Source organism: Pleurodeles waltl, chromosome 4_2 (assembly GCF_031143425.1).
Source record: "Pleurodeles waltl isolate 20211129_DDA chromosome 4_2, aPleWal1.hap1.20221129, whole genome shotgun sequence".
NCBI classification, from domain to species: Eukaryota; Metazoa; Chordata; class Amphibia; order Caudata; family Salamandridae; genus Pleurodeles; species Pleurodeles waltl.
Window position 1 is genome coordinate 1016375511 of NC_090443.1, and position 21283 is coordinate 1016396793.

The window sequence follows — 21283 nt, forward strand, 5'->3', positions numbered from 1 at the left end:
AAAAGTGTCAAAGGTTTTGTAGAATTACAAGCTTCTTTTGTTTGAATTATGAGTTTAATCTGTGTTTACTATTTCTTCATGAGGCAGCGAGGGCATTCTGGAATGTCTTGAGCAAGAGACCTTCACAAAACCCATGCAGATAAGACTGCAGGAAATAATAATTAATATATTTCTGTGCTTACGCAAAAAGGAAGAGGCAGAGGAAAATGAAATATTTAAGTTAATAGTAGAATATTTACTGATGTGCTGATGTTTTGTGATTGGATGATTTGTGCACATGTGCAGTTTTCAGCCAATCACAGAAGTTTAGCAAGTTCAATTTAATGTTTGTGAATCAGACATTGGCATTCCATTTTTGCATTATTTTCCCTGCTTTCCAGAGGCTTCACTTCTCATTCTTATGATCTGTCACTTTGACATTTCATGTGTTGCCAGTCAGTCCACTGACTTTTGGTACTTCATTAATTTGAATTATTTTCTGGGCTCCATGCAAAAATTGCTGGTGCCTAATTTAGCACATAGGGCCAGTTGTAGCAAAAGTAGGTTTTGTGACTCGGAAATTGCGACTCCGAGCGACTCGCAATTTCCGAGTCGCAAAACCATATGCAGAAAGGTGTCTCAGACACCTTCTGCGAGTCGCTATGGGGTCGCAAAGACCCACCTCATGAATATTAATGAGGTGGGTCGCAATTTGCGCCCCCATATCGACTCTGGGCACTCACGGGGATGGAGGCCTGCTGGGAACAGCAGCCCTCCATGTCCGTGACTGCTTTTAAATAAAGCTGTTTTTTTTTTCCAAGTGTAGCCCGTTTTCCTTAAAGGAAAACGAGCTGCACTTAGGAAAAAAAACCGAAACCTTTAGTTTCGGATTTTTTCAGGGCAGGCAGTGGTCCCTTGGACCACTGCCTGCCCTGAAAAAATAATCTTGGGTCCAGTCACAAAGAGGAAGGGGTCCCATGGGGACCCCTTCCCGTTTGCGAGTGGGTTACCATCCACTTCAAGTGGATGGTAACTGCGACTCCATTTGCGACCGCGGAATTGCATACCACTGCGACTCGCAAATAGGAAGGGAACACCCCTTCCTATTTGCGACTCGGAAATGCATTTTGCGAGTCGGTTCCGACTCGCAAAATGCATTTCTGCATAGCAAACATGCGTTTGCGACATCTGGCCCTTAGTGCTTAGCGCCTATAGTGTTATGCTGCCTACCTATAATAAATAATTTGGTGGTTCAGAGAACTTAATTTCCAAATTTCTGAATTGTCAACTCTTTTCACTGCTTCTGTTCTGATGCTGAGATCCCCCTGATGAAGCTGAAACCTGAGTGATGTTTACCTTCAGGAGAGGTAACTGTATTAATTATGTGTATTTGTATTTGTCATTTTGTTTTACAGCTACCAAACTACTACTGCTTAAAATTCTACTGCTATTTTTGATAGTGCGATAGCTAGATGTTTTCTAAATTTATGTTACTAAAACTTTTGCGTGCAGCTCAACATGCTAATTTGAGGTTAGTGAGGTGTTTTTCTCTATGCTTATGATTTGACATTGTTTATTGCTGAATCAAATATATTTTATTTCTCTTCCACAGATACTCATGTTATTGATTTGTGTTCTAATTATTCAGTGAATTGTTTTATTTTCTCTGTTTAAACTAAGATTTTTCAGAGCAATTCACCAGCCTGTGATGCTACTTTATTTGTACCATTCGGTGTTGAGAATAATTTTTGTGACCGTAGCATTGTTAATAGAGTGAAATAAATATCTTAATTGAGACTAAAAGGTGTGGCTGTTCATGGCCAGATGGGTCATGGTGCGTCATATATTTATTCTTTGGTGAATATTATTATTGTTTAATGTTGTTGCTTTATGTGTCAATAATCAATGTGGCAACCAAATTAATCCATACAAGTCAAAAGGTTAATTGACCTTAAGGCAACGTCCAATCACTCACCTTTATAAACTAATAAGATGAGACAAGGATCTGCACTGCAACACCCTTCGCCCCCAAATCATACTGAGCAAGCTACACCCCTGTGGCTTTTATGAAGCAGTGGGTTCCTGCTGCAGGCTGATGTTACAAGCGAGATAACAGTGCGGCAGAGGAGGCACACAACACCAAAATACTGAACTGCGCTTTGCACCCAGATCAAAAGAGATAAGCCAAGGAAAAGCATGTTCAAGGGAAGGGTGAGGCCATTGGTGAAACAACACTTTCATAAATATTAGATTGACACCAGTTGAGTCCGCTGTTGGACTTGGCCCTTTTTGCAGGTGTTAGAAATTGTGTCTCTAGTTGGCAGAGGTATACACCCTTGTCCAATCAGGGACCACAATCCTAGTCAGGGAAGTCACAAGAACAATCCAACGCAGCACCATATTTTCTGATTCATCTCCTCCTCTGCAAACCTGTGCGTCATTATTTTTGACGCATCCTAGGGACTGTGTCTTAAAAGGATACAACCACTGATTCTTACTTAAACCTTAAAAAAGTAATATCTTGACTTGTACATTTTGGATTTTTGTTGTTTTGGTCTTATTTTATTCTGATAAATAGTATAGTTTTTCCTAAACTGGTGTGGAGTACTATTTGTGGTGTTTTCCCTGTGTTACTGTATGAGTTATTGCACAATGGTTTACACATTGCCTTCTAAGTTAAGCCTGCCTGCTCTGTGCCAAGCTACCAGAGGGTGAGCACAGGATAATTTGTATTTTCCAGCACGGCACAGACGATGCATCGTTTCTTTCCACGCTGCAAGAGGATGCATCGTTTTTTTAGGAGCGCAGCCTTGGTTCCTTACTGCGATGAGGGTATATTTTGACTCCCAGGGACGATGTGTTGAAAATCCTTGAAACGCTGGTAAGAAGGAGCAGGCGCTCCTGCTACTGCGTCGATCCAGTAGGTGATGCAGGGATTTTTAAGCTGCGAGCCAGGTGCTGCATCGATTTCTGAAAGTGTTGTGCCGATTTTCCAGTGCATGGGGATTTTCTTCTCTATTGTGAAGTCTTTGTGGCCCTAAGACTTCCAAACAGAAGACAAACTCAATCCAAGCCCTTGGAGAGCACTTGCGGGGAAGGCAGAGTCCTTCCAGCAGAGTCCAGGGCCAGCAGGCAGCAGGGCACCAAGCAAGGCAGCAGTCTTTCTCAGCAAAGCAGTCCAGATGAGTCCTATGGGCAGCCAGGTAGTCCCTCTGACAGAGTCCAGGTGTAGGTCCAGAGGTATCTGATTTAGTGGGGTTCAAGACCCAGTATAAATACCCAGAAATGCCTTTCAAGTGCAGGAAACGTCAAAAAGTGGTTTTGAAGTGCACAAGTTCCCCTTTCAACCAGCCCTGTCTACCAGGATCTCTGTGGGGGGTTATCAGTCCTTTGTGTGAGGGCAGGCCACTGGCCCTTGAAGTGTAAGAGAGAGTCCTTCCACCCTTCCTGCCCAGGGAGACCTATTCAGTATGCAGATGAATGCAGATGTGACTGAGTGTCTTGTGTTTATGGCTGTCTGGGTGGAATGCACAAGGGGAGCTGTCAACCAGCACAGACCAGAGGTGGACTGGAGACAGGCTGTAAGGCACAGATGGCAGTAAGTGTAGACAAAAGCCCCTTTCTAAAAGTGGCATTTCTAAAATAGTAATATTAAATCCAACTTCACCAGTATGCAGAATTTTCTATTACCATTCTGGCCATACTAAACATGATATGGCTACTTCTTTCAGATCAGAATCTATCACTTAAACGTATATAAGGGCACTTCTAATGCTGGTCTATGAGAGGAGCAGGCCTCACAGTAGTGTAAAAAGAATTTGTGAGTTTTTCACTACCATGACATGTAAAACACATAAGTACATGTTCTGCCTTTTACTTGCATAGCCGCCTGCCCTTTGGGTTACATAAGACCTACCTAAGAAGTGACTTATATGTAGAAAAATTGTGGTTTCAGGCTTTGAAAATAGTTTTAAATGCCACGTCGAAGTGGCAGTGAATGGTAATGGCAGGCCTGAGACATGGCTAAGGGGCTACTTATGTGGGTGTCACAGTCAGTGCTGCAGGCCCACTAGTAGCATTTAATTTACAGGCGCTGGGCACCTCTAGTACCCTTTACTATGGACTTAAAAGTAAATAAAATTTGCCAGTTGGGTAGGAGACAATGTTGCCATGTTTAGGGGAGAGAGCACATGCACTTTAGCACTGGTCAGCAGTGGTAAAGTGTGCCGGGTCCTGAAACTAGCGAAAACAGGGTCAGAAAAATGGAAGGAAGCAAGCAAAAAGTTGGGGGATGACCACCCTAAGGCTGTCAGTTCTAACAGCAGGATTATTCCTAAACATTTTGCCATCTTCCTTCTATTTTTTCTGACCTGTATTTGTTGGCTTTAAGACTCTGGGCACTTTACCACTACTGACCAGTGCTAAAAGTCAAGTGTTCTCTATCTAAATTGTATTGGTAATTGGTTTACTCATGGTTGGCATATTTGATTTACTAGTAAGTCCCTAGTAAAGTGCACTATGTTTTAGAAAGTGGGCATTTTCTTGCTTAACCATTCTGTGCCTCTTCCTGTCTGTGGAATATACATCTGGGTCAGGAGGAGAGTTGCGCTGTTTGTGAATTCACTCTAGACAGTTACACAAAGGAAGCTGAGGTGTGTCCAGCATATCCTGATGGGTCTTCCTGAGCTAAAGTGGGGTTAGGAGGTGACACTTGCACCTTACAAAAAGCAGTCTCCAACCCTCTGGAGTGTGTCTGGGGCGAGGGCAGGAAAGGCAGGGCCTTGTGCACTACAAAGGCTTTCCTTTGAAGTTTGCCTACTTCAAAGGCAGAAATGAGTATAAGTGCTAGACCTCTGAGACCACAACTTTAGAACACTACTGGACTGAGGGCATTCTACCAGGAAGAACAGCTGGATGCTGTAGGATGGACTGCCACTCTGCCTGTTGCTTTGTTGTGCTCGCCTGCTGCTTGCTGCTTCTGTCCTGGGAGTGACAAGACTGGACTTGGCTTTCTATATTCTGCTTTCCGAGGTTCTCCAAGGGCTTGAACTGAGCTTGCCTCCTGTTAAGAAGCCTCATGGACATCAAAGACTTAATCTGCCAGTGCCTGTGCTCTCTTGCTGAGAGTCCTGACTTGCCAAGTGGTGCCAACTCCATTTCCTGGGCCCTTGGAAGTGTAAGCTGCTGACCTGAAGAAGAACATCCACCACCGACGTGCCACAGCAGAAAAATGGACACAGTGCTTGTCACGCTGCTGAAGAATCGATGCAGCACCTGTCTCGTGGCTGCCGAACCGATGCAGCACCATTTTCCCCGCCACTCAAACAACACAGCGCGTCAGGATTTTCCACGCATTATCCCTGGTGTGTAAATGTTTCATTGATCCCTTGCAGCAGTAAGAAACCAAGGCTATGTGTCCGGGAATCAATGTGTCACCTTTCCTGCGAGTATCGAAGCAACGCATCACCTCCCCTGCACAGTAAGGAACCAACGCATCGCTTTGCTTTTCGGCGCCTCCCCTCCTCTGTGGAACCGCAATGTGTTAGTGTTTGACGCATTCCAGGTACTGTGTGTTAAAAAGATACAACTATTGATTCCTACAGATTAAGACTAATCCAAACCTTTAAAAAGTGTTATCTTTGCTTGTGTATGTTGGATTTTTGTCGTTTTCTTCTTGTTTTACTCAGATAAATATTGGATATTTTTCTGGTGTACTTTTGTGGTGTTTTTCCACTGTGTGTATATGTGTGTGTGTGTGTGTATGTGTGTGTGTAAATACTTTACACATTGCCTCTGAGATACGCCTGACTGCTTGAGCCAAGCTTCCAAGAGGGTGAGCTGTGTGACTCCCTTACCCTGACTAGAGTGAGGGTCCCTACTTGGACAGGGTGCAAACCACTGCAAACCAGGGACACAATTTCTAACACCTGCATTACTCTGGTCCTAAAGTAACCAGACCCTTTGAAAGTTAGCAGAGCAGTATTATACTTAAATAGCACTCTCATCCAAGTGCTTTTAGTAAAGCCTTGAGTGTGCTCCACAGCACTAAGATTTCTGCTGTGTTAGGGTGCTGTGGTGCAGCTTAGTGGGTATTATGTGGACAGGCGACAATGAGGTCTGTCATGAAGTCCCCCTTTGCGGACTTCTCACAGGCCCCCCGTCACACCATTATGAAGAGAAGCATGGGGTTACAGTGTTAGCAGTCAGGCAGGCCCCAGAGGTCATTGTACTCCTACTCAGCTTTAATACTCTTTCAGACTATTTTGACCAAAACACTTGTGGAGCAAAGCAGTTTGTTGACACTATGTATGGGCTGTGAGACACTCCGTCCAGTTAACACTAAAACTGTTCACTGCATGCATATGGTCCTACAAATGTGAATTCTAAATGTGCTAAAATGCTCTAATATAAAAAAAAATGCAAATGCACATTTACTGATGCAGTTTTACAAGAACAAATGCACTTGTTTTTGAAAAGGCACTAGCAGCTGCTGGCACGCCCTCTGCAACCTCCACCACTGTTCTTTAACTATAAAGAGTATTTTATGTAAATTCACATAAATGTGACACACTTACTACAAATTCTGGATTTGTAGCCAAAAGCCATATGAAAACCAATGCTATAAATGCCAGATTCCAGGATACTGTTTAAAAAAAAAAAATTATCACACAAGATGATGCAGATAGGTGACAGGTGCTTTACCTGACAGCTCGGCAGGAGAGCAGTTTATCTCAGCTCTGCCTTGTCTTGACGTAATAAAAAAATGGGCATATTTAAAATTTCTTCTAACAATGAGAATGTCATTCGTTTGGCATCTCTGTGTATAATGCAGTATGCAAATTTGTATAGGTGATAACTTCTTCTGTGTCTTCCACCTTTGGCCTGTCCTGGCTTTTTAGCCAGGATCACTGTGTATTCTGGGGCTCATAGTTGTATTTCTGTCAGTAGTAGACTGGCTGGTAACATTACCATGATAGTGCCTGATTGGCAAGCTGCCCAGAAAGCTTTGAAGTAGCCCGAACCATTCCAGTCTCTGTCTGGCTGCTCTCACTTAAAAATAAACTATGAGATTAAGACACCCAAAATGAAAGAAGGGTTAATAAAAATGTGGCACTGACTTGAGATGACACACATGTGACAGGACCCAGTTGGTCAATATGATTTGAAAATCATAAATATTTGCCTTTACTTATTTCCCAATGCCGTTGGGTATAAACTTTCTCAGCTGATTTTGGTTAACCATGACTTCCGAGATCTGAATGTTATCCTCCTCTGGTGGTGTAACAGAGGTAGGTGTGACCTTTCCAACATGGCTGCCATAAAGGACCAGCCTTCACATCCCAACTTATGAGCCAGGTTTGCAAGATTTTAGGCTTTAAACAAATAAGGACCTCTGTGTACCACCCTCAAGCGGACGGCTTGGTTGAACTCTCTAATCACACCATCAAGTCCCTCATAAAGAAGGTAATATGTGATCAAGGGATACAAGATGATGTTCACACCTTTTGGGAAAAAGTGAAAGAAAGTTTAGAGCCAGCACAGGAAAAACAGAAACTAGTTTATGATGAGACTACTTTCCTTCAGAGGTTTAATCAGGGAGAAGGTCCTAATACTGCTACCATCATCAGACAACCAACTACTGGTCAAGGGGCAGAGTCCTTAATTAGTACTTTCCAAAGTTACTTAGGTTACTTACTGGATAGCCGTCCCAAATATGAAACAAGGGGAGCAGATATACAATGTCAACCTTCTAAAGAAATGAGAAGAACTACCTCAGTTGAATCCTCACAAAAGTGCAAATATGTGTGTAACAAATTTGTAAACCCTAGAAGCCCCCCAAGACCAACCAAAAAAAGATGGAAACAATAAACACAAGGAGCCAAATCTGCCCTACTCAGCAAAATCAGTTAAAACCCCTCCTAGACAAATACAAGGATGTATTTCTGGTAAACCAGGAAGAACCAAGTTCATATAACATGACATAGGGCCTCATTCCGACCCTGGCGGTCTGTGACCGCCAGGGCGGAGGGCAGCGGAAGCACCGCCAACAGGCTGGCGGTGCTTCCTGGGCTATTCTGACCGCGGCGGTAAAGCCGCGGTCAGAAAAGGGGAACCGGCGATTTCCCGCCGGTTTTCCCCTGGCCCAGGGAATCCTCCATGGCGGCGCTGCTTGCAGCGCCGCCATGGGGATTCCGACCCCCTTCCCGCCAGCCTGTTTCTGGCGGTTTTCACCGCCAGAACCAGGATGGCGGGAATGGGTGTCGTGGGGCCCCTGGGGGCCCCTGCACTGCCCATGCCACTGGCATGGGCAGTGCAGGGGCCCCCTAACAGGGCCCCTTACAGATTTTCACTGTCTGCTTTGCAGACAGTGAAAATCGCGACGGGTGCCACTGCATCCGTCGCACCCCTGCGACTCCGCCGGCTCCTTTCGGAGCCGGCTTCCTCATTGCAGGGGCTTTCCCGCTGGGCCGGCGGGCGGCCTTTTGGCGGTCGCCCGCCGGCCCAGCGGGAAAGTTGGAATGGCCGCCCCGGTCTTTTGACCGCCATAGTGGTGGAGGGCAATCAAGTAGTTAGGCTGTGCCATTATAGAATCCCAGAGGCTCAAAGAATGGCTGAGGAAAAGGAAGTGGAAGCCATGCTAAAATATGATGTAACAGAACTCTCAAAGAGTACCTGCCGCTCCCCTGTAGTATTGGTGCCAAACCCATTGGCAGTCTTTGATTTTGCATAGATTTTCACCAGCTCAACAGTGTATCAAAATGCAAAATATGTATCCACTCTAGACTTGACTAAAGACTATTGGCAAATCCCTCTCATGGAAGCTGTCAAAGAAAATACTGCTTTTGTTACACCCGCAGGTCTGTACCACTTCAGTTTCCTTGGTGCCCCAGCTACTTTTCAGAGATTAATGGACAAGGTACTTGGACCTCACAGACAGTTTGCCGTTGTCAGGAATCCCCAACGTGCCTCCTGCATTATCTGTCAGCATCCCCAGGGATTAGGGTTAAATCATATCTCTGTTCTTGGTTAAACCTTCATGTTTCTAAGTAAACATAATGTGCTGTGTTACACAATTGGTTTTATCAATGCTTGTTTTACCAATGCTTGTTTGCTAATGTGAGCAGGTGTAGACATGTGCTTCTCATTGGGTGTGGTGTAGACATGTGCTTCTAATTGGGTGCGGTGGCTCATCCACATGTGGAAACTCAACTGCTTTCCTGATTGGCTATAAATAGCAGAGTGAAGCATGCCTCCCTGCTTGGCTTTGTTTTGCTTCCTGATCTCAGCATCTGATTTGGCAGTCCAGCCCCTGCTGTCATCCTCGTATTCAGGACTTTTGAGGCAATTCTTTTCTTCGTTCCTGTACCAGCTGATACCAGGCATTCCTCCAGCACTCCGGAAAAGACTGCAGCTAAGTGACTGTTATTCTCCAGGGAGTTTGTTCTTTGAGCGCCGCGCTTTCCTAAGAACAGCTGGTGTATTTCAGACCTCGTATTTTGGCAGAGGGCTTATCTTGAAGAGACAAATGCATTCCTGAACATTCTACATTATTATTGTAGTTACTTGCCTAAATGTGCTTCAGGAAATCTGCTTGAGCTCAAGTACCACAAAAAGTGACAGTGCAATTTTAAAAGAGCATTTACGTGACTTTTCTTTCTCTAATAGAATAACTCTTGGATTTAAATTGTGTCATTCATGCCTGTTTCAAGTTTGAGAAATTAGCTTTTGAAGGGTTTTTCACACACACAGTGAAACCAAACCAAACTGTGCCACCCTAACTGTTTAAACCCAGAATGGACATTTGTATTTCTTGGATTGGTTTTGTTCCTTTTAGTTTAACCCTATGCAGGCAGGAAAGTTATACGTGATATAATTAAAGCCCTTGTTTCTCTTTCTTGTGCATGATAAGTGAAACCACAGTTCTAATTGTAGTGTGCAACAGTGAATCTCTGTGAAGTCTGCCGTAGTGTTGCGGTACTAATTGTTATGGTACTCAGTTTGGGATTTTGGTAATGCAGTGTTAGTAATTGTGCCAACAGTTATTATTATCCAATTAAAGTGTTGGAGCATCCCGGTGTTCTTCTATCGCTCCCGTGCCCATATCAGAAAGAGGGTTTCAGTTTCAAGGAAGTTGAGTGCACTAACTCTACTATCACTCTGTCAACAACGACCCCCCCCCGAAGATACAGGGTGCCTGGCTGGACCGGCAAGATGTGGCAGTGTTTTGTCTCTTTCTCTTCCACTCCCCCTTTCCTTTTGGGACACCTGCCGGAGGTTTCTGTGTCCACCAGGAAGTGCCAAGAGGTGTTCCTGGAGGTCGGGGGCACACCATCACTCCTGCAGACATCCTGCTTTTCAGGTGAGTGGCCCCGTCACAACAGCCTTGACTTACCGTGATGACATTGTTATATTCAGTCCATATTGGGAAACATATCCTCAACATTTTGCCGCTATTTTTACCATTTTTAAAGAGACCCATCTGGCTATCAACATTGATAAATCTACTTTTGCTACAGACTCAATTAGATATGTAGGTTACCAGTAACAGTCTGGTCAGATACAACCACAAGTGGACAAGGTCCTAGCTATCAAGGCAATTGTCCACCCAGAACTAATCGAGAGAAGAGATCCTTTTTGGATCTGGTTGGTTATTGCTGGCGTTTTGTACCCCACTTTTCTGGTCCGATTACAGACTTAATAGAAATTAATATAGAATTATAGGAAAATAAAGGAGTGGGCGCTTATTCTGCAATATAGTTTCAACCATTTGAAGGACATGCTATGTGGTGACGTAGTCCTCATTTGCCCTGACTTTCAGAAACAGTTTGTTTTGCAAACCGATGCTTTGGGCTATGGCATCAGTGCTGTGTTGTCCCAGCCAGACTCTGTAGATGTTCTATGTCCTGCTATTTACATTAGTCGTAAGTTGTTGCCCTGAGAACTCAACGATGCCACCATCGAAAAAGAATGCTTGGTAATAAAGTGGGATGTGGAATCCCTGCAGTGCTATTTATTTGGCTACTTTTTTGTTATGTTGTCAGATCATGCACCCCTTGTTTGGCTTGCCCGCAACAAGGACTTTAGTCCTTTGATTCTGAGATGGTTTCTGTCACTTCAACCTTTTTCTTTTCGGACTCACCACAGAGCTTGTCGACTACAGACTAACATGGACTTCCTGTCCCATGTGGTGTGTTCTGTGTGGCCCGATCAGCCATCCTTTGTTGGGAGATGTTGTAACGGAAGTAGTTGCGACCTTATTGTAGCACGTCAAATTAAAATGCGATGCCATGATGTCATCAAAAAAAGACCAGATGAAAAGGATGAAAATGAGAAAAGAGATGCAGAGAGGGGATAGCGGACACTCGTACCAGGAAGCGGGCAGATCGACAAAGAGAATCCTGAGCAGCGAGGGGAGGTGATATGGACATGGAGCGGTGCAACTGAGAAGAGTGGGAGAGGAGGCAGTGATCCAACAACACGAGTTGAGGACGAGGGAGAAGCGGTCATGGAAGAAGGAGAGCAGACTGCAGCTGACTTCACCAAGAGAGAGAGAGAGAGAGAGAGAGACACCGTTCTCAGCCCCAGCAGCCTGAAGTAAGGAGGTGCTGAGGTCCCTACAGATGCAGCCCGGGGCTAAGTGGGTGACTGGTAAAGGGTACCAAAATAGGGTGACCAGATTTTGAAAAGCAAACAAACGGGACAGGTTAGACATAAAAGTAAGACTAGAGCCTTTAGTCTCACTTTTATATATGACCTGCCCTGTAAATGTGTGTGTGTGTGTGTGTGTGTGTGTGTGACACACACACGAGAGCAGGCAGCAGACAACAGAAATCAATACATTTGTTGTTGAATTATTTAAGACTCTAGAGGTGCATATGAAAGGAGAGCATACCTTTCACTTCTGATTCACAGGTTGACTTGACCTTTGCCCAAAAAACCAGGACATTTATTTAAAATTAAAAAAAAGCATTAGCAGGTCGACCTGACCTTTGCCTCAAAAACTGGAACATTTATTTAAAATGAACAAAAGTATCGGGCACCGGGACAGTCCTCTGAAAACCAGGACTGTCCGGGGTAACCCGGGACATCTGGTTACCCTATACCAAAGTAAAGCATAGAGCCAGTTGCTCAGGATATCTTTTGTTTTTTCCGGGGATATGCATGGTGGTGACAAGAAGCGGCTAATAGAGAGTGGAAACCCGTGGAGGGGGACCAAACCCAAATAATCTAAGAAGAGTGAAGGAAATCTTTTGACAAACTTAATTGGGTTTGATCTACATATTCCTCATGAAGTTCAGGAAAACCTCACTAAAAAAGCTTAAAGGAAAGGTCTTGAATAAAATAATCTAAGACACCCTCAGTACTGGCCTCTGCCTCTTCTGTCTGAAGCTGTTACAGGTGGGAGCTAGGCAGCATTGTGGTGATAATAAATGCACTTTACAGACTCGCTTTGCACAAGACACTAGTCTTTTAAAATGTATCTAATTATAAGAACATCATTGCTTGGTTTTATTTGCACATAAGACAATGAAATGTCACACATAAACACGCTGAAAACATGGAAATGCCACACTTAAAAATCTGAAAACTTGGCAGCTATGATGCCTTCAAGTAATTTATCTGTTTCTGGCAAACAAAAGAGAGCTGCATGCTCCTAGCAGAGGAAGAGAGATAGCATGAGGAGGAGAGTAAGGGGGAAGGTCCTGCCATAGCTAGTATTATGTAATATACTCTGTATACTAACACATCCTTCTGACATGGTCAAACCCCCACTTTCTGCCTGGTTTCTGGTGTAATTTCGACTGAAAGTGCACTTGGTCACTGCTAAACAGGTGCCCAGTGCCAGATCTCTTTACCTAAAACTGTACAGTTGTTCTTCCCAATTGGCAAACCTTTAGTTGCCAGTGTAAGTCCCTAGTAAATTGTACCCCTGGTACCTAGGGAATGGGGTACTAAAGGAAGGCACCTGACGGCTGCAGCACAGATTGTGCTACACTTAGGGACCCTCTCACTGAGTGCTCTCAGTGCTGCTTTCACAGTCTGCTTGTCTTGGTGCAGACCTAAAATGAAAACACAACATGGCACACAGCCTGTGTGCCCTGTCCCCCGCACATTGCATGCAATATATGTAAGTCACGCGTCTGGCAGGCCTCCGAAGCCCTAAAGGCAGGGTGCCTTATATTGCATGTGAGGGCATACCTGCAAGTGCAGATATGCCCCTGCTATGTGTTTGTCGACTCTCAGACATTGTAAGTGAACAGTGAAGCCATTTTAAGTACATTTGTTGGATGCTTATTATTACGAGTTTCCCAGCTACATGATGCCTTTACTGACATGAGCTATGCTTGGTATTGAACATCTCATCTTAATGAACCTTCACTAAATACAGTGATGGATTTATTAATACATGCACTCATAGGGCACCTTAGAGGTGCCCCCTACAAACCTACCAACTCTTAGTGTGGGCACTGACTGGCCAAAACCAGTACAGCCACTTTAAGACAGAGTTCTGGCCCTTTAAGGTGAGAGTTAATGTTCACAAGGGTTTAGAACAAAGGCCTGCTCTAGGCTGAAGTATGACCTTCACTCCCAGGCAGGATGGACATTCCAGGGCGGGGAGCTTCAAAGGCCTTCCTGCCTTTGAAATGTGACCCAGGCCTCTTCAAATGGAGGAGGGGGCCGGCCTCTAGCTCCTGACCCCACTTTTGGCAGCAGGACTGGCAGGAAAATTAAGTAAATTAGGAGGTGTGCCCACTTCATTCCAGTTCCACCCCCATGGTGGATGAACTGAAGTGGACACTACTTTTAAATAGCCCTAACCCTATATGAATTAGGCCAATAGGGTTAGTGCTATGCCCACTTCCCAAAGGAAGTGATCATAGGAAGGGTATAGTCACCCTAAAGGTGAGGAGCCTATTGGCTACCACCTAGCTCCCACTGTAACTACCCTAAATTCAGTATTTAGGTAGCACCCCTGAACCCTAGAACCTAAGAAGAGCTGGACAAAACAGAAGTTGCCCAGCAGAGAAGACAGAAGATACCAACTAACTTGGCCCCAGCCCTACCAGCCTGCCTGCAGCCTTCAAAGAAACCTGCACCTAGAAGGTGACTGTCCTGCAGCCCAGCAACCTCCAAACCCTTGGGAGGACTGCTTGCCTTCAATAAAGAACAAGAACTCCCATGAACAAAGGACCAGTCCAAAAGAAACACCTCCAAAGAAGAAAGAGGTCTGCCTGAGGAACTGCAAAACCGCTGCCTGGAACCACTTCTGTACCTGATGCCCACATTCCACGTCCAAGTGGCCCACCAGTCCAATGAAGGTTCCCCAGCACTTCTGACCCATAAGCCATCATGGGCTGACCCCTGCCAGACTCCACAGAAATGCCTGCAGCCTAAATCCGAGGGCACCCCTGAATGTGACCTGCCCGGTAAGCTGTTTCTGATGCACCCCTGCACTTGGAGCTCCTAGGCCTTGGGAGCTAGACCGTTGGTGTCCCTATGACCCACGGATCTTAACTTACCTGGGTAGCTGTGGGGTGTCCTCTCCCGGCCCCCAGGCCAGAGCCTGTTTCTGAAAGTGATTTCCTGCGTTGGTTAACATTGGGAACCTGACCCTGTGTTGGCACTCTGCACCCGGCCTTATGGCCCCCCGTTGTGATTACCTCAACTCCAGGAGATTGACACTGACCTCGCTCTACTCACCTGGGAGCAGTGCGTCTCCGGTTACCCCCTGTCTCATTGGGATAACATTGGACGCCCAACGCTGTATTGGCACTCTGCACGTGGCTGCCTCTGTGCCATTGAGGGTGTACGTTTGGTGTTGCCTTGTGCTTACCTTAAGCCCTGGAGACCAACCTGTAAAGCCACTTTTACTCTGTGAGCAGTGCATCTTTGGTCCCCCCTGTCTCCATTGGTGAACATTGGGCACCAACTCTGAATTTGACCTCTGCATCCAGCCACCCTTGTGCCGCTGTGGGTGTACTCTTGGTGCTGATCTGAACCTCACCTGGTGTTGACCTAAAACCCCAAAGACTGGGACTGTAAGTTGTGTACTTACCTGCAAAACTGCATCTTTATTTCCCTTCATAGGTTAACTTTGGAGACTCTGAAAATTGCAGTGTGTCGATTTTTGAAAATGAAAAGTATTTTTATTTTAAAAATTGCTTACATTATAACAAAGTTCTTTGATTCAGAGCATGTATAAAAGCATATGTTATTTTTCTAAATTGGTCTCAGATGTATTTATTGAGCATGTGTCTCATGTATTGCCTGTGTGAGTACAATAAATTCTTAACATGACTGCTTGATAAGCATAGCTGCTCACCCACACTACCACAAATAGAGTTCTAGACCTATCTATTTCTGCCTCTGCACATCTTTGGGCATCTGCTGGACTTTCTGCACAGTGTACTTCATTTTAGTTCACTATGTACAGAGCCAGCGTCCTACAACATCACTCTAAAAGGCACCCGTGGTTTCTGCTCCTGTCACAGTGACACCCAGCACAGGACCCCATGACTGTGCTGCTGATATTAATGCACTGGCGGCCACCAGCCATGTGGCCCACATTTGCTGCACTCCACCAGCATGCCAGAGCATCTCTCATCGTAGCTTGTGCCCTCGGTGCTACGGCAGCCTCCATCAGCCACACTGTCCGCAGGCGGCAGCACTCTGCTCTGCACCTGCACAATTACTGCAGCACCAGCGATCAGGCCAGCTACGGGCAGGCAGGGGTGGTACTGGTACTATTCCGCTTCACGAGCCCAAACAAGGACTCAGAGGCCCGCTGGACGACTGCATGAACAAAGACCGTCGTCTGCTGCTCAGCAAGTAAGTACTGTGCACTGAAAAACAGGAAGGGCTCCTTTCTCATAAGAGGTGTGCACGCTAACAGATGAGCAAGGAGTGCCTTGCCAGGGTCTTGCTTGGCTAGAAAATATTTGGTAGGCAAACCATGCAGCAAGCATTATATAAAAGAATCTCAGAATCACTGTCCCTGAACAGTTAATGCAATCCTGAAGGGCCTCTGGAGGGAAGGGAGACTGGCGGGGATGGTAGCCTGTACTGTGAAGAAACAGGCCTTATCAACAGGGAGCCTAATGTCCAAAAGTAATGTAAATGTGTCCAATTGGTTAATCGCTAAATGCAGAGTCTACTTGGGATCCAGCGTAGGCTTTAATCGATGGAGTCATTTGCAGGTGCGGCTCCTCCGTTAGGGCAGAGGAGCGTTCCCACCCCCGCCAGGAGCAACAGCTGCAAATTTTTCAATACAAACCGATAATCAACTATGTTTATTATCATTTTGTATTAAAAGAGGCAGGGCCACGGACTGTGACGAGCACTGAGGGGGAGGGCTCAGCACTTCCCTTCATTGCGCATGTATGTTTGGCCGCCCATCTCGGGCCGGCCAAACACACATGCGCACTGTGCAGGCACAGGCTCCCAGTCTGTCTGGGCGCGCTCTCCCAGCCAATCCTAACGCTGCTCTAAGCAGCGTCAGGATTGGCCGCCGGGCAGGCTGGGAGCCTGTCCCTGCAGCAGAGGAGAGGCTGGGTGGTGGCGGCGGCGACAATCCAGGTAAGTGTGTTTTAAAAAAAAAAATTCTCAGCCAGGTCTCCGTCCCATGTGCCGCCCCACACCTAAAAAGTACTGCAGTCTGCTCCTGGTCATTTGAATCTTCATGGTGACAAAGATTTATTCTTTTTGAGGGTAATGTAAGGGTGTTTTCAGGTGAGATCTGAACACTTTTAAAATTGTTTGCACTAGGTACTGTCTGATTCGCCACACACACACACACATCCACACATGTACGCATCTGCAGTGATAGAATTAATCAAGTGAGTTTTCATAACTTGAGTGTATTTTCCAATGATTAGTATAACTTGGATTTATTTATCATGCAAGGTTTGCGTGTAATTTTATATGCAGTTATGTGAAGGTGAAAAAGCTAAAAAGACACTTATAGAAGATTTTATTCTTTTTAGCCACGTCTTTGACCCAGTGACCAAGGCACTCAGGATCACAGTTCCCACACCATTTTGCACTTCAAATGCTGCATGTAAATGAAGACAAATCTAGAAACACACCAAATAAACCAAGTTACTCTTCAAGGCCATTTTCATCTATAATTACTTGCTGAGGCATTTGTGCCCTGGGAATGCATCCGCAGACCCCCATGAGGGCATGTCCCTCAGTTTGAAGACCTCTGATCTGGAGGACAGCAGGGAATGGACCGTGCACATATACTGGGTAGGCAAAGATGACCTTGTGAGAATTATAGCTGATAGGGGAATCCTAGTAATGTGAAAGGTCACAAAGGTCAATGTGTGCTGCTCCTCATATTTTGTCTTTTACTAGGGCAATTCCTCCACTGAGAGCCAGTTTATATACTCCTGGGCTGTGATTTAAATTAGGCCAGGGTGAAATTTTAATTACGCCTGAGTAATCATATTAATTTTGGTAATTACACTTTATTCTTGCAATGCGAAATTACACAAAATTATGTGATTACACTAGCTCGCATAGTTTGGATTAATTTGGGGCAAAAATGCCGAACCAAGAGCACAGGAACAATGTGCAAGTCGCTGCAGCTGTCCCTGTTCTGTTACATTTAGTGCTATTTTCTTAGCTCAAAGTGCTTCCTTTGGTTCCTTTTGAAACAAGTGTGGACTTTGCCCTAATAAAATAGAGCTAAATGCAGAGTTATGCTCATTGTATAATTGCATAATTTTGTGTAATTTTGACGTAATTTTTCATAATTACGATACAGGGAATATGCGAGTTATGCCCACCCCTAATTTAAATGGAAATATAGAAGTGGGTATTTGCTGCTGAGAAGTAGAGGTAGTTCCGCACTAAAAAAAATACACCAGTGTTGAGAAGTGGTGGTACTTTTGCTTTCAAATTAAAGAAGTCCAGGTGCTCAGTGCCTGATAGTACTTATCCATTTAAAGCACTGCATCTTGTGCAATTTATATCTAGTAGTGCAGTGGTTCTCAACCTTTTGACTTCTGTGGACCCCCACTTTATCGTTACTGGAACCTGGGGACCCCACTGAATCGTTATTGGAATTAAGGGGCCTGCCCTTCCCCTGAGTCATTACTGGAAGCAGGGACCCCGGCCTAAACATTGTCGATGATTTGAACCGCAAAACAATAGACAAACAATGGGTCACGCTTTTGCTCGAGTTAGAGCTATTAGCGTTGTAAATTCCTAACTGGACTTTTCTTGTCACATAAATTGAAAATGAAAAGTATAAAAGCTGACATAAGTGAGCCAATTCAGAGAGCCATGGCCGCCATGAGCGCGAGTGCGAAGTAGAGACACAAAACGAAAAAGAAGTTTGCTTGCAGTCAAACGTATCGCAATCGTACAATTATCCAAGTAACAGGGGCCAGTCTGCAAGGTGGTAACGAACTAGCCTCAAGGCGGGACATACGTAAAGCATTTATCAATGATAAATTAAAGTGATGGGCCTTCTTACCCTTATTCATTTCGCATTGGACTCCACTAAGTGCGCACATGCATTCTCTTCACACACTCTTTCATACCTCTCCCTCTTTCCCTTCTGTACGCTGGTCTTCCATAGACGTGTCCCCCCCCGCCCGTTCACTATTACTATAGTTGTTAATCTTCTTATTACTATTATCATCATCATTATCATCTTCACTATTATTTCCATCCTCATTCACATCACCATTATTCCTCTCGTTATTGTGCTCATTTTTATTTTACACCTGTTCTCGGCTTCTGTCCTCTCTATTTTTCCTCTTACCTTTTCTTCTGCCTTTGCCTTTTCTGTTTCCTTCTTTGATATTTTCCTTCTTTCCCTCTTTTTTCCCTCCAGCTTCCATTTCTTCTTCTCCTTATACAATTCTGGTTTTCTTTATTTGTCCTTTCTTAGCCTAATTTTGTATATACTCCTATCTTGTCAGATATATTTCCCTTAACTGTGACTATATCCACGTCATTGTACATCACTATTTAGAGATACTCGTCTTTCCCCTCTACTTGGCTCCCATAGGCCATCATGTCCCATCTAAAGTCAGATGTCCCCAGCTTGGTGGTTCTATAATGTTATAGGCCTATATTTCCTTCACCACTCAGTTAGGGGTCTTTGTAGTTACGGGACCTCTAATGATGGGGCAGGTTGGAGAGGGCGGGTCTATTAGTTCTATTAGGAATACACATACCTGTGTCCTCTTTTGAGGCCTAAAGTAAGGTAGATAATTACATAACTTTATAAAATTTTAAAATGGTGTTGCTGACTTGCTCCTATAAACACATTATGTTATTCTATTCTATTATACTATATCATCGCATCTCCCCATCGAGATGCTGTGTTTTGTTATTGTATTATAGATACTTCATATGGTATATTTCAGTAGATGTTGTATATCTTAGAAATTATTACTAGATAGCAGACATTTTTGGGACGCTTTGCCTCCATTGATTGTCTCTATTGTTTCATTTGTTTGACATCTCACTGGTGTGGCCCTTTCAGGTTTTCAGTTGTATGATGCATGCGGATGTTAAGTGCTTATTGCTCTCTGTTTCTGTATGCTGTATATTGTTTTGAAAAATGACAATAAAAAATATACCACACAAAAAAACCCCACAATACTTACAACAGGTCAAAGCGCTTGCGCACTCGACCTAAAAATACAGAATCAAGCATTCATCAGACGCATACAGAAATAACACATTTTAATGAATGTGCAAACAAATATAAATCAAGAAAAATGTGTTTAATAGAAAGGTTGGAGCTTTTCTAAATTTAATTGAAGCCACACACCGTCCATACTATATTCTATTTGATGCACCTGCGCTACTCCCGCGAATCAATCTGAGGATATTAGTTTAATTTTTAATTTTTAACATCCAGTTTCAAATTCCTTGACAGTTACAGTACGTTTTAAAATTGTCATTTGTACATTTAGCCACTTTATTTGTATTCATTTTATTAATCTGTAAATATTATTTATATTTCCAAGCAGTCGCCGACCCCCTGAGAAGGTTTCCTGGACCCCGAAGGTCCCCGGACCACAGGTTGGGAAATACTTTTGTAGATGAGAATGTTATGCTTGGCTCCATGAGTACGTTTGTGGCACAAAAATGTCACACTTAAATTGTGGAAATATCAGAGATTAGCACACGGCAAACATGTAAATGTCACACATAAGCAGGCGGGAAGTCTAACAGCCATGTCCTCATGTGCTTTGAAACGTCCTCATGGCACCTTTTCTTTACGAAAACAATAATTAATGTATGAAAAGAAAGCCATCTTCTATGCAGAATGCATCAAGCTGTCTGTATTCTTTCAGGATTTTATAGATTGAATTAAGGCATACATGCCAACATTTTAGAAGAGATAAGTGGGAGATTTTTTTTAAAAAAAATAAGCAGCAGAATGTATTTCCCCCATTGAATTCCATTAAAGAAGAGGCAAATTCTCTCGAGAGACAGCCTAAATAAAGGCAAGTTTGGCTCTGAAAATTGGGAGTCTCCCGCCTGACTCGGGCCTCTTGGCATGTATGTGGAAGGGTAATTAGGGCGGCATACATACGCTATACATTGACTCGCATGACCAAGAAAACGCATGATTAAGTATAATGGCGCAGAGAGAAACACACTTTACTGGACTGAACAAAATATAAAACACAGAAAAGTAATACATGGGATGGAAGAGAAATACAAAAAATCACGTGCCCTCTGTGAGGCTCGAACTCACGACCTTCAGATTATGAGACTGACGCGCTGCCTACTGCGCTAAGAAGGCACCTCAGGCAACATTTAAATTATCTCTCACTGCCTTCGTGCTCTGATACAGTGCCTATATAGAGTACATTTGTTTTATACTGTGGAATATTTGTGGTCAGTAATAAAATTAATATATCCCTTTTGTCAAATGCAATTTGTTATTAGTAATACTGTTTGAAGTAATTACAATTCAGAAGATTAATATTTTCGCATCACTACTTAAATGAATACACTGTCAAATTCACACTTGCTCGAAACAATATATATAGTATTTGTTTTTGCAACCAACTTTGGAATCTTTTTCTCTGTCAAAGAATAGAACTCCCAAGGCAGAGGATTTTGCCGGTGGTGCAATTGTGTTCATATTGATGCAACTTCCCTCATGACCACAGGAGGGCGCAGCGAGTCTTTGTCGAGCCAAGAAAACAGAACTGAAATTGCAGGTTATCTAACATCATACTGTAGCAAGTATATAGTCCACGGGACTTATAGTCATGTTTTTATAATGATAAATCAATAAGCCCGGAAGGTGGTGAGGGAGGCG

At 44.1% G+C, this 21283-nt stretch overlaps 1 non-coding gene across 1 annotated transcript; it reads right to left on the minus strand.

Moving 5' to 3' along the window:
- Window positions 1-20685: 20685 nt before the first annotated feature.
- On the minus strand, window positions 20686-20758 carry TRNAM-CAU (transfer RNA methionine (anticodon CAU)). Its single transcript has one exon. It is a non-coding gene; the product is annotated as a tRNA-Met (tRNA).
- Window positions 20759-21283: the final 525 nt, after the last annotated feature.